At 32.0% G+C, this 11,661-nt stretch overlaps 1 protein-coding gene across 1 annotated transcript in view; it reads left to right on the forward strand.

Annotated features, from left to right (window-relative positions):
- LOC106644186 (protein trachealess) overlaps nt 1-11,661 on the forward strand; it is a 363,163-nt gene that overhangs the window by 90,932 nt on the left and 260,570 nt on the right. The gene's annotated exons all lie outside the window — the stretch shown is intronic.

The raw sequence follows: 11,661 nt of genomic DNA on the forward strand, positions 1-11,661 counted from the left end.
TAATTGTTTCCAAGGGGTAATATAATTTTTTCAACATTTCATTTTTTATAACATGTTTGCAAAGTAAAAAAAATTTTCTTATTTTTCTTAACATTCCAGTTATTGAAAACCTCACAGTATTTACCGGTATTTACTGACAGTATAGTACATACATAAATGAGCTCTTGGCAGTATTTTAGGTAGCTTATAAAGCAGCTAACGAAGTTTACGTAATTTTTTGCTGAATCATGCAAAATTTAACCAAAATTAGTAAGTGTACTTAAATTATTCATAAGTCGACTTTTATAAGAACATATAACAAAAAATACTGTTTCCACGCAGTTCATTTAAAAAAAATTTTATGCTTCTATGTTTAGTGAGGTTACAAATTGTGTGTCCTACAAATTTTAGCTAATGATGTTTAATTTTTATATCCTAATCGTTTATTTAAAAAATATATTTTTGTAGTTTTTTTGTTCGTTTCTGAATTCACAGTGCCTGTATTGGAAAAACAGTTTGGATGGCAGACTTTTTCAGCCACTGTAATGTTTCTTTTCTTCATAAAAATTTTACATTTAGTAAAATATTGTTGATTTTTTAGATTCTTCCTTTAGCTTTTCTAAAAAAAAACCCAAACTAAAGAATATACAATGACAGGTGCGTGCTTGTTTCATGCTACACCGTGGCCACAGCATCCAGCCTCGTAGTACTTAAAAATTGTATACAGTAAGAACCGCACAAGTTTTAAACAGTCTATTTTAACAATATAATAAAATAACGAGAGTTCACTAAAATTTAAAGATCAGAATATAAAAAATGTTACGTTATTAGCTAAAATCTGTACGACATACAATTTGTGATCTCGCTGAACATAGAAACATATACTTTTTTTCTAAAATTAACTTCCGAAACAGTAGTTTATAATAAATTCTTATGATAACAGTCAGTTCATGAGTTATTTACATAGACTTCTAAATTTTCGTCAAATTTTGCATGATTCACCAACAATTACGTAAACTTTCTCTGCTGTTTTACTATCTACCTAAAATACTGCCAAGAGCATATTTTTATGCACTGTACTATCGGTAAATACTGTGAATCGGTGAAATAACTACTTCACCTATTGTTTGCACCGATATTTTTATGTCAACTAGTTGGATAGAAAATAGTTCGTCAAATCTTAGCGGAAATTGGTTTTTTCAGTTCTGATAAAAAAGAACTCATCGCATGTTCACAAGATTATTTATACTCATCAAGGACTCTAGAATGTAAAGAAAAATATGTTTATCAGGTGTGTTTTCTTAGAGAAATTAGGCTCATTGCTGCTCCTTGAAAAGTGAAAAATAAAAGGAGATTTCCACGTACACCAATGAAACACAGTATAATCAAAGGTCAGTCGAAAAAATTTTGCCTCATAAATGCCACCACAAGGCAAGATAATATAATTATGCAGAGTCATGATGTGTCATTGTGATTTGCTTGTGGCTGTACAATACATAGAAAATTAAACTGTGATATTTGTTTTGTTCTATACTTTCACAAATATCACAAACAGCTGTAAAAGACAAACGGAGGAGCGAGGTAGCACCAACGAGAGGATATAGAGATAGAAAGAGAGAGAGAAATACGATAAGATTATATTAGATTAGCTTTTTATTAATTACAAAGAGAGAGAGAGAGAGAGAGAAAGAGAAGTTACACGTGGAAGAAGGCGGTTCAGTTGCATTAATGAATCGAATACTGCATTACTTGAAGCAAGTTATAATTAGATGAAATATAGTGCAAATAAAAAATAAGAAACTCTTCAGCCCTACATAAATTAGCTGTCTGTATCGCTTATTTACCATAGGTTAATCAAATGTGTAACCACTTATCTGTTAAGTGCGGGTTAAAGTAGTATTACACTTCGGTTTCAAAAGTATTTTTTTATGATTTTACTTCAAGTATAATTATGATTACTTCTTTGTCTGTTTGGCGTATTACAACTCAAATGCGCATCCCATACAACTTAAGAGATGTATACACATACACTTTTTCTATTATAGTGTACTGACCTCAAAGAGGTATTTCCATTGGTAAAGTATGTATCTACTAGCAGCCCCCCGTCTCGGCTTCGCCCGAGACTTACTAAATAAAATACCGTAGTGTGTTGACATGTAATGTGAAACATTTTCAGTTAGAAGGTTTACACATATTCCTGATACATCTCGGAACAAAAATCTTCTTATTAAAAACATATTTTTTCGGAATCCATATAGTTTATTTGGTCAAATGATAAGGTTATTGGGTTGTGAAAATTCAAAAAAATAATTATGCTGAAAAGTACCGTGCGTTCTTTATGCCATAAAATAATCGGTGGCCATAAGAAGCCGTTGATTTACAGTTTCTTCCGTGTAATTCACGAAAACGGCTATTTTTTAAAGCTGTTAAGATTTTAAACCCCCAAAAAATTTATATTAAAAAAAATTTTTTTTTCTCATATCTCACAACTTTATTACCAGAGCAACAAAGTCCTGGACCTTAAACCCTACATTTTTATTGACACAAAAACACAAATACATTTTCTACTCATTAAAAAATCTGAAGTAGGATCTTTAAAGATTTCAGAGATTGCTGTGAGGGTACAATGAAAAGCTGATCTCTCACGTAATGGACTCTTTAGTTGTCGATTTTGACGCTGCCGTTTTAATCACGATAATTTTCTGCGTCAGTTTCTTGACGCCTAAGTAAAATTGTATTTATTAGATACACTTGAAGTTTTTCTTCCAATTCACCCTCTTGCGACTTTTGGCATGCTTAAAATTTTTGTGACCCCTAGAAGATGTTTTCTGTCAACTTTGTTAAGTTCTAATATATTTGTTGGCAAGGAAGTTCGACGTCCGATGGCCCTAAAAAAGACCGGTGAGCTTCTTAAGTTAACTCTTTCTTGACTGCAGTTAACAGCAATTGTGACTGCCTGGATACCTCAGGGTGATCTTCTCTGACTTGCTGTTGAAGACTCAGACTGATCGGGAGAAAAATTACAAAGTCTGAAGCTTTGGGGCTAGTTGTTGTGCTCTTTCCCAACGTCTCCCGGTATAACGTTAAAGACGTTAGTGTCTAAAGCACCTTTTTTATTGGCAGATTCAGTTGTTTTGGTGATCTTAGAAGGGGAGATTGGTTAGTGATACTTGTCCAGTGGAGGCTGTCCCGTTGGCTCAAGTTTTTTTTCCTACATAGCTGTTATAGGTTTGCTCAGAGCAGACCTTGGAGAGTATCAGTGATTCCTGGTTGAATGCTTAGAGTCGAGAGGGTAGTATAGGGTCGTCGGTCACCGGGTTTTCCAGCCTTGCGAAGAACAACTCGGCAGGTGACGTCTGCTAGTGAATGGCTGACTTGGTTTAATAGTGCCCGTCTTTAGTTAATATAGTCTTTTAGTCGACGAATTGCTTCCGGAAATGGTAGTAAAAATGTATTTGTTGGCAAGGTAGTTTACACTTAGGTGGATCCTAAAAAGAACCGATGAAATTGATGGTTAAGTAGGGAACGTAAATACTTATAATGGCCCTAATAAGCGCCAGTGGTGAAACTTCCAGACTATTCTTTATTATTATTCCTGATGATGAGGAGCTGGCTACGGGTTGCTTGATTCTTACCCTGGGAGTCTCGATGTGCTGAGACAATGATGGAGGAAGGTACGCCGCTGACCAGAGAATATCTCGTCTCGGGTCGTTTTCCGGATAACCAACCGCTCATCGTTAGACGGGAACATGTGGGTAAGCGCGTTGGGGACACGACGACCAAGAAGGTAGCCGTTATGGCTGCCCATGCCCCTCAGAGCTGTTTTCCCTTGCTTACATTTGTAGCCAAAAATTCTCTAACTGCACCAGGTGGGATGGTGGGACTACCACACAACTTTGAAGAGTTGGTGCAGATTGTGCTCTGGCTATAGATATGTCTCCTGATATTGGGGCAGAGACGGCATCGGTTGAAATTAATTTTTTTTTTTTTTATCGCACTTGTCGAGATTCAGGGTGAATGGACACCTAGGTCCCTTCCCCCTTAGAGAAAAGTGTCGCCCGTTACCGGGATTCCCAGCTGCAAGACTATCATCTCCATTCTCTATACAGCTCGTTGAACTGCTGAAGTTCGACTACAATCACTATCGAGACGCTCCGGCGTATTATAACCACACTTATTTAATTATTTTGCAGGTAGCTCCGATTTTATGTCGACGCCACCTAGCGGATTTTACTGAACTAAAGTGAAAAGCTGGCGTATTTTTGCAAAACTTTGAGCTCATTTATTGCTATTGTTATTAAATTTCTTAAGATAAAAACTATACTAAAACCATCTAGGAAATATCATGAATCAGTGTGCAAAATTTCAGCAAAATCGGTTTAATGGTTTTCGCGGTTAGCGATTACAACGGTTTTAGCGGTTAGCGATTACAACGGTTTTAGCGACTTTGCTTTATATATTAGTAAGATGATAGGCTATGTATATTTTATTTATGTAGATGCAAAAAGTATTTTTGTATCAGAGTTAGGAATGTCTTATAATAATAAGTAATTAGATATAATAAAAGATTTTATCATAAATTAAAAACTTGATATTTGTTTTTAACTTTTCTAACACACATAACAATAAAAATATCAAAAGCTTATAAATGAAAATGAAAACTATTATATGTATTGGTCATTAAGATGTGTTTGAATAACTTATTCTTGTACGCATCGTTGAACAAGAATAAGTTGTTCAAACTCATCTTAATAACCATTACCTAAAACTGTTTTAAGAAAGGAAACATACAAGAAAGGAAAATTTATATTCGAGATCAAGTGAGTTATGACAATAACACTGTAACTAACTCTTAAAAATTGTGGACTGTGAAAGGATATTGTTGCTATCTGATGCAACAATAGTACATAATTTTAGCATATTTAAGTACTATGCATTTCAGAACCGTGAATGATTTAAATAATACTACCATACTGTTTTGTTACTAGTTAACGTAAGAACATCAAAAGAGATACCGCATAATTCAAGTATACGATTTATTAATATCTTAAGTGAAATGTGAAAACAGAGAACCACATTGATATTCATAATGACTACAAAGAAAGTGGACTGTGATTTTTAACTCTATAGCTTATATTCAGTTTTCGTTATTGTATTATTTAGCATTTTGTTTTATGCACAAATATTATTTTACGATAAAATTATACGTAAACAATTAATGATACAATCAATCGAGAGCACAAGTTTTGGTAATGAATGTTAAAGTGTTACTTTTGAATAAGAAATTATTTATCTTTTGTTTTCCTAAAGACAATGATGCGATGAATATGTAAGTAAAGCAAGAAGCGATAAGCTCTGTTAATAGATGATTACAAAAATTTCTCAAAAAGTCATTATGCATATTTATTAGAAAATAGTATTTCACTTGTGGTAGGCTAGAGTCAGAAGAGTTTCTACGAAACTAAGAATATCCATTACTACATTAATAAATTAATAACGGTACCTTCCGCCTTGACAATGTTAACCACTCTGTAAAGTTATATTCAGTGTAGAAACATTTGCTTTTCACCGTCCTTACAACTATTCAATGGCATGGCTTATAATTTCTTACTACCCTAAAAAAACCTTTTTTTGGTACGCAGCGTTTAGTATTCCATTATATTTTTTAATAAACTTGTATGTATATGTTTATTAGACATTCGTAGTATGAAGAAAGCATCGAAAAATACGTTTTCAAATAATGAGAGCAAGGCAATGATTGTAGTTTCATGAAACTATAAGCAAATAAATTGTATGGAAAAGTCATTAGGATTGAGTTTACATTATAACTATTCAATATTGCAGTTAGTAACCTAGAAGTACAAGGTAAGCTTTTGTTTTAATAGTTTTGAAAATATTGTTTGATTCAAATTTGACATTTTGTTGTAAATTACATATCTATGCTGGTAAGATAAGAAATTTTTTAGACCACGTGATACTGAAAATTACAAGCAATCTGAAACATTCTTTTTTTTTAGCGTGAGTACAAAGTAGCTCGACAGTTTGTGCTTTCTGGCCACTGTTTCAGATTTGATAACATATACCAATTTAAATTTGTATAAAAGAAAAACATTATTGTTTGTTTCTAGACATACATCCAAATGCATTTTCTGAAGAATAAAATGTCTAATTCTCTCGAATTATTCTTACGCACATCCGCTTTTTCTAAAAAAGATATACGCCGGTCCTCTCATGGTTTTTTAAAATATAGTTACAGTTAAAAATATGAACTTACTTAAAATGTGCATTTTTTGACATGCTTCGCGTGCTTTAATTATTTTGTCATTCGATTTGATTTACGTTTACGAATATTTGTCTATTTCGTTATTCAATTGTTATATATATAATCGAACAAAATAATTTTCCAGCATTTACTGTCATATCAAGAGTAAAAAATAGTAGTTCTCCTACGAGTTTGAAAAGTCTCTGTTTGCGAACCGAGAGGTTTGCGGCCCAAGCCGAAGGCGAGGGACGTAACGAGGTTTGTAAAGGAGACTTTTTGAACGAGTTCCGGAAAACTGCTTTTTCGCCCGAGGAAGTACCAGCCTCCCAAAACCACCCGAGGGCGGAAAAAAAATTTTTTTGCTATGTATTAGTTGGATCCTTCCTTCAAACTAATAATTTTATCTACACTTTTTTAATTTTAAATACCATGATAAATACTTCAAACCTTAGATAAGTAAAGTAATACATAAACTCTTTATTTTAGAGGCCCTATAATAATTTCAGGTAGTTCAATGCATTACTTTTTGAAAAATGTTATACATTTCAGGTTATGCACACTGAAACATTTTCATGATCAAGAAATGCGTAACTTTTCTCTCTCAATTAGCAATTGATTGCTTTGTATTTGGGCTAGATTAATTCCTCAAAGTTCCAGCTTGAAGGCTCTTCTCGTTTTCTCGTAATTTTGGGTATAAACAGCTAGATAATTCGTTATTAACAATAAATAATTCATCATAATAAGGAAATCGGTAAAGTAGAAACTCTGGCCGATGTACTGAATGCCTTACTCTTACGTAAATATCGTATCAGAAACGTTTTTTTGAGAACCACATCAAGTTGTTAGACTGATTCTATATTTTAAATCTTGTCGAATATCAGCACTCTACTGTTTTTTTTAATTTTTTAACAGCCAAAAATATAGTTAATTGGTCACCTAGATCAAAAAGTTAAATTCTCATTGCTTGCTAACAATGGAAAATTCTTTACTTGCCCATCTTATAGGTGTGTAACGTACCATTTTTTGCTGTCATAGTTACTATTCAACGGTAGTTTGATTGTCCACGAATAACATTAAAAAATTATAAAAGGAGGAGATTTCATCACCTGAAACCCGATTTTTACTTGTTTATTCTTCTTTTGGAGTAAATGGATTCGAGTATCTACTGAAAAATGCATATTTCTAAACTACATATCGCCACAAATACTCTGTTTTTTGGAACTTACGAATAAATGGCATCCTATCTTCTGGCCTTACACTTTTTGTAAAACATATTTGAAAGTTCTTCGATTAAGGAGGCTCCATCATGGAATGTAAAAAAACTTTGAATGATATATTTTCAAAGTTCAGATTACGCTAAATCCAATGGTATCCTCATCTTTGTGAGTTTGTCATCAAAATCCCGAGATAATTCAATTTTAAATTAGCACTTTTCGAGCTCACTTAACACAGCCTATTATGACGGAAGGCTTGAAGCAAAATTTTCATGATCAATTAAACTACTAAAATGGAATGTACAAGCAAAAAAAATACGTACCGTACAGCTGAGATTATCATCTTTAAAAATCGGGTGACTTAATAGGAGTTAGCAATGAAAAAGTTGATACAATAGCTAAAATATTATTTTTGTCTGCAGTTACATTTAGTGCGTGCAGTAACAAATACTACCGGCCATATTTCTCTAGAGAGGGGAAGAAATAAAATATATTGTAGTATACAAGATAGAATAGCACGTAGGCTCAGTTGAAATGTGATAAAACCTCCTTACAACCTTGTCCAACTTTTCTAAGCTACTAAAAATAGATGAAATAAGCTACTAAAAAAAATGATAGAGTTTTCTTTGAAAAGAGTGAATTTCTAAAAATAGTGTAAGTTCTTCGCCTTTAAACATATTTTTAACAAAATTATTCGTTTTACATTGTTACATCTAGTTGTGAGTTCCGAAAAGTTAAAAATTTATTCAATTCTGTAAGTAAGAGCTACTCTTACCTTTAATAGGTTCAGTTTAAATAGAAACTATTTTTTTCTACCCAGTTTTTTTCTGACCTTCAAACGTTTACAGTGCCATTAGTGGCAAATATGGGATTTTCACCTGGTATACATCCAAGGTCGAGTACAAAGAGCTCCTTGGGCCCTGCTTTTACTATTTCTACACAAATATTTTTATTTAAACGAATAAAGTAAATGAAAATGCTTAGAAAACTTATGGGAAAATAAGTTTTTCACATACCTTTGTTTTAAGAAAATAATTTCATGAATCAGGTATAAATAACAAAATTAGCATGTGTATCTTTATGTACAGAAGGTATTTTCTGTTTAGCTTTTTGAGTTACAAAGTTCATTGCATTTTTTACAAAAGAATGATTTAAAAATTTCAATATTTACTTTTCTCAAAAGAATATCCTATATTACTTCACCAGAAAGTAAAATTATACTATTTCAGTCCTCAAAAGTATCTGAAATATTAAAAAAATATGTTTTTGAGTTTTCACTGACCTTGTTTAGCATGATTCTTTAATACATCATATACCATCATACTAACCACAAAAATCACAAACACCACAACAGGAATATTCATTATGAATTATAGAATTATGTTTCTAATTGCAGGTATAACATTTTTGCTTGGGTAGATGAAAAAATCTTTAAGCCTTCAATGAGATAATCCAACTTAGTGAATACGCATGTTAAGTGATAAAACAACGTATTTATTGCACTGCTTTTGTCGTCGTACTGCAATAGTAGGTTAGAATACCAAATTATCATCAGTAATAGCCACAATAGAGATATTCTGAATCAATCAGACTGCAGCTACAGTAATCTTCTACGGGTATCGTTAACAATTATGACCGAATGTAACAGGTTTTGTTTGTGCAATATATGCGATCAATCTTACAGAACAAACTTTCAACTCAAAGTGCACCAACCTGTCCATTCGAATGATAAATCCTATAGTTGTAGAGTATGTTTGAAAAATTTTATTCTAAAAGTACACCTTTTAGATCATGAACGAATCCACGAAGTTAAAAGACCCTTTACCTGCAAAGTGTGTTTCAAAGAGTTTAATAAAAAAAAATATTTTATGGAACACCACTATACTCATACTAATAGTAAGCCCTATGGTTGTAATATGTGTCCTAAAAGTTATATTCGAAAATTATATCTCACAGAGCATGAAAAAATTCATATTGGTAATGACCTTTACAGGTGCAACGAGTGTTCGAAAGGTTTTACGCGAAAAAACTATCTTGTAGATCACATGCGGATTCATACGGGGCAGAAGCCCTACAGTTGTAAATTATGTTTGGAAAGATTTAGTCAAAAAGGTCATCTGACAGTGCATAAAATAACTCACACAATTAATAACCTTTACAGTTGTAAAACTTGTACCAAAACTTACGGTCACAAATGCAGTCTTACAGTGCACGAGCGTACCCATACTGGTGTGAAGCTTCAAACTTGCAAATGGTGTTTGCAGAGTTTTACCCGAAAGAGTCATCTTGCAAGACATGAGCAAACCCACACGGGTATAAAACCCTATAAATGCTTTGAATGTACAAAAACCTTTGTTAATAAAAGTCATCTTCGCAAGCACATGGGGGTACCGCATATACACCACTGTACTCAGTGTGAACTAACTTTTGTCCGGAACAATGAGCTCAAGTAACATTTGAGCAATCAGCATTGATTTTTCACTTAAAAAAAAAAGCCTCAAGTAACTCTGGGTGACAAAATAATTTTTTAATACAAAAAGTTAAACCTGTGACATGATTTGCTTGAATATCATCTGTAAATAATTGTGTTGCCATTACGATGTGAAAATGTTACTATTCTTTTTGAAAAAATAAAAACTTTTGACAATTTATTGGCAACATACTCATGTATTTTTTGTGTACTCAACCTATTAATAATGTTGTTATATATTGAATTATAATAATTCTTTAACAATAAATAAATAAAATTATCTACCATCATACCAAATTTTCTAGAATTTTCTATAAATAAATCCTTTTTTGAAGAAAGTTTTGTGATCCTAATAAGTTTTTAACTTACAATATCTTTAAAAAAAAGTGTTTTTCTGACTTCTAACCTCAAAATAGCACCTTCGCCGCTAGATTTTGGGTTCTCAGGAGGAAAAATAGTATACGAAACTCGTTCGAAAAGGCTTCTTTACAAATCTCGTTATGGCCCTCATCTTTGGCTCGTACCGGAAACCTCCCGGTTCGACATTCGAAGCCTTTGCCAACTCGTATACGCAATATACTATTAACAAATCAATAAAATGGAAATAAAAATAATAGAAAATGACTATTTAATCAAAATTTTATTTTTTAGCCGTAGTAGGTATCTAAGGAGAATGAAAACAATCATTTTAATGAATGAAGTTACAAAATACGATTGGTTGTGTACAAATGCCTAGTTATGCCCCTCACAAATTACCATATCTTATTTTTTTCAATTATATTAAAGTATGTTTTTTAGATTTTCTAACATAAAACATCTTATAATAACAATGAAAGACTGACTAAGTAACTTTCTTAGAAAAGTTGATCTTTCCGAATCGATAAAATTGGAGAATAAAAAAAAATAATGAATGAAACCTAAATCTTATTACTCAGCAACGGCAGGTATTTAAAATTAAAAAATTAAGCTACGGTTTATGAGAATCGGAAAGATAACTCTGAGATGTTACTTATTACATACTTGCACACGTACACACACATATGACTAATTTTAAAAAGCAAAATTATGTTAGATCATTTCAATATGTGAATTTTTATCCCTTACAAATCTTTTAGTATTAAAACAAAAAATATACGTTATCTTTTTATTTTTCTATTATTAGTAACTATTGCCACATTATTCACTCCTTTTTTTACCTTATGCCAAATAATTTAAGTAAGATTCGTAATTACTTTAAAGCAAGAATGTTGGTAGTAGTTTTTTCTTAAGGCACTGAATTATTAGAACGACCGTGCCAAAAGGTTGTCTGTTGTATCCAAAGAGACTTAATATTTTTAAATTTTTTATATTAAATTATTTATTAAAAAAACATATGGTTAATTTATAAGCTATATACTGTATGAACAAAAATTCAAGAAACAATGCAAACACTTTTATATCTTCTGTTTTGAGTGTAAAATAAATTTTGAACGTAAAATGAGGGTGATCTGAGTTAGTCACATGACGTATGTGTAGAAGAATATATTATAACGTTATCAAGTTCATCGACTAACTCTAGTAATTATAATCCAAATGAGCTAAAATTTTGTTCGTTACTTCGAGTTGGATGTCTAAGCTGATGGTTTGAATTTCGACCGTATTTTTGGTGCAGCGCTCTTAGACAAAAAACCAGTTTTTTGTGATAACTTTATTTATGTACATTTTATACGTTCACGTTTGTACCCAGATTTATATAT

This window comes from Copidosoma floridanum, unplaced genomic scaffold, assembly GCF_036245765.1.
Source record: "Copidosoma floridanum isolate Cflo_tuat_1 unplaced genomic scaffold, Cflo_Japanese_pri ptg000029l, whole genome shotgun sequence".
Classification (NCBI taxonomy): domain Eukaryota; kingdom Metazoa; phylum Arthropoda; class Insecta; order Hymenoptera; family Encyrtidae; genus Copidosoma; species Copidosoma floridanum.